Source organism: Silene latifolia, chromosome 4 (assembly GCF_048544455.1).
Source record: "Silene latifolia isolate original U9 population chromosome 4, ASM4854445v1, whole genome shotgun sequence".
Classification (NCBI taxonomy): domain Eukaryota; kingdom Viridiplantae; phylum Streptophyta; class Magnoliopsida; order Caryophyllales; family Caryophyllaceae; genus Silene; species Silene latifolia.
The window spans coordinates 33,884,726-33,888,143 of record NC_133529.1 but is presented as its reverse complement, the minus strand read 5'-3'; positions in this window follow the sequence as shown (position 1 = coordinate 33,888,143).

Genomic DNA, 3,418 nt, shown 5'->3' with positions numbered 1-3,418 from the left:
CATATTCTTGAGATTGTTTTAGAAGAAACTCCAAGACATTCTGACTTCCTTCCCATTTCAAATAGAACATCTTAGCCTCATCTAGCTCTTTGGTTAGTTTTTCAATTTTAGCAAGATGGTTAAGATTTAGTTGACCTACTTTGTCGAACGCATGTTTAGCATGTCTTACTTCATCATTAAGCAATAAGCCAATTTGCTCAAGTTGCTTGTTATCTCTTTTGCACAAGGTGATGTCAGCTAACAGAGAGTCACGTTCTTTAGTTAGTGAAGACACATGTTTTGTGAGAGTCTCAATTTCCTTCACAGACTCAGATGCAACAGTTGCATCATCTGTTGCATGGATTTGTTCAACCTTTTTCAGAGTTTCAATTTGAACGAGAAGATCATCATTTGAATTTTGCACTCGATCTAAAGCACTTTTAACATGACTTGACTCATCATTTAACATTTCAGCAATTTTGACAAGATCCCCTTTTTCATTTTGACATGTTGCAAGATCAATCAAAAGTTGGTCACGTTCTTTGGTTAGTGAGGACACAGCTTTGTCAAAGGACTCTTCTCCCTTTTTAGAAACAGATGCAACATTGCACTGATCTGTTGCATGTATTTCATCAACTCTTTTAGCAAGAAACAGATTCTGTTTTCGGAGCCTTTTAATCTCCTTTTCAAGACTCAATGATGAACTAGGTTGATCTACCTCATTTAGACATTCTTTTAAACCAACATTTTCTTCGGCTATGTCTTCAATTTCAGTTTGCATAGCCTCTAATTTATTACTTTGGACACGACACTTATAAATGAATTGGTCTAGGAGATGACAAATTTTGTCTTTAGAGAAAGATCGAACCTTTTTCTTGAGCGTATTTACCTCAATGTTAGAATCTGAACCTGAGTCCATGGAGTGAGCCATAAGACATTTGATACTTTCTTTCTTTATTGACTTTGGAACATCATTGCTTAACTGAGATGAGATGCTAAGTTTATCATCCAATTCTTCTTCAAGGACATCATCCTCGTCAGAATCAGACATTCCCCCAAATGGCAGTCATTACTTTGCTTTTGTATTCTCTTTTAGCAAACTCACGCTTTTCTTTAGTCTTAATGTCATTCCACTTTGGGCATTCTTTGATTTGGTGACCCGTGTCACCACATTTGAAGCAACCAACAGTGGAAGTAGACTTTCTTTTGGGAAAGCGTCGTTTGCTAGTATAGTTTTTAGATCTTTGTGAGTTTCGACCATTAGTCATGCCAACAATGTTTTTAGTGAACATTACAAACTCGTCATCTTCATCCTCCTCATCACTTGAGAGAGCATAAAGAGCAAGTCCTTTCCCTTTAGATCTTTCACCGGATCGCTTCATGAGAGTTAACTCATGAGCCATGAGTGAGCCCATAAGTTCATCAAGGGATAGCAAGGAAAGGTCTTTAGCTTCCTCAATAGCCGTAACCTTCGGTTGCCATTTTTCAGATAGGCTACAAAGGATTTTACGTACTAAATCCTCGGATTCAAAGTTTCTATCTAGACTCTTGAGGTCATTAACAATAGTAGAGAAACGAGAAGACAAACTATTAATCGACTCATCTTTTCCCATGTTGAACATCTCATATTGTTGCATGAGAAGATCAACACGGTACTTTTTTACTTGTGACGTTCCCTCATAAGCAAGATTTAGGGTGTCCCAAATTTCCTTTGCCGAGTCACATCCGGATATCCGGTTGATCTCTTGTTCACCGATGCCATATTGAAGGATGGACATGGCTTTAGAGTTTTTCTCAACTTTTCTATAATCGGCCTCAACATATTTGTCCTCACTTTTGATAGACTTAGTGCCATCGGCATTAGTCACCTCAATCTTGAGGGGACCATTTTGAACGATCAAACAACATTCGTAGTCCGCACTTTTGACATAGTGCTCCATGCGATGTTTCCACCAAGCATAGTTTTCTCCCTTAAAGATGGGATACTTAGTGTGTTTTGAATCGTCCATAACTATGGGATCAACTCTTTGGTTTTAACCAATATCAAGAGCACGAGGCTCTGATACCAATTGAAGAGCAAAGAACGATAAACACCTAAGAGGGGGAGGGGTGAATTAGGTGTACCTTTTAAAAATTTTCTCTTTTACTTGGTTAATGACTTAACACAAGTAAGATCAGTACGAGTTTGAGAAACTTAATGGATTGTAGGTTCACAAACGGTGACAGTGATCTATGCAACAAGATGAGAGATCATGTTGCACAAAGATCGGGAGCGAGATTAACGTATAAAAGAAGAATGATAAGAAAACGTGAAAGTAAATAAACAAACAAGACGATGTTTAAAAATTGGTTCAGCTCCTACTTCGGAGCCTACGTTCAATCGTTATTTTATTGCTTGTTTAGAAATTTACTCAAACTTAACTAAACCATTACAATGAAAATAACTCGCCAACCTACTCCGGTTGCAATTGCTTAAAGCTACTCCGCTTCAAGACTTTCTCTTGCTCAAAGCTACTCCGCTTCAAGACTTAAGGTTCTATCTCAACGGTTTACGAGTCGAATCTCAAAGGTTCACTTAAGAACATGGAGATTACAATTAAGACCTAAACACGAGAATCATTGAACATATTCTTTATGCAACAGTTAAGCAAACTGATACTTGGAGATTTTATAGCTTTGAAAAACAATTGTAGACTTTTGAAAAACAGAAAACGGTTTTGCAAATGATTGAAGAACAAAGCTTTTAATGCTGACAACATTTGCAAAGTGTTTACAACGAATGCTCTTTCAAAGTCTTACAATAAATGATAAATGAAGTGGTTATTTATAGAGAAAGGTAGTGTGTAAGAGAAGGATCTTAACACTACATTAATCTAATGTCCATAGGTTTGTAGTATGCATTTTCATTTAAAATTATAAAAGAACAATCAGGTTTGAGAGGCTCAAGGTGGCTGCATTTTTCCAAAGCAAAGGAGTGTTTCCCATAAGATATGGGAACTCACAATTTTGCCACAAATGGAAAAAGCATAAGACCTATTTTTAGCATGAAAAACAATTTGCACACATGTGATTGGCATCTTTAAATTATTGTGCAAGCATATTCTTTTTGTTCTTTTTGTTCTTCAGTTTTGAAATAATGTTCCACTTGAACATAGAAAAGCTTTTTAAAGAATTTCAAACACTTGTGAATTTTCCCGAAAATTCTCCATACGTTAGTACCAGAAACCATGGTGCAACAAATCACAGAACTCGTTGCACGGTTTTGCCATAACTTATGCATAAAAAGAATATGTTGAACTACCTCGTTTACAACATTCGTTCTAGACTATGGGCATGCTTGACTTGTCCTTCATCTTGATCATCTTTGAACTTCTTTGATCTAGCATTGGATGCTTCAATTTGCTAAACATTAAACTAAGAGGCAAACAATTAAATCATA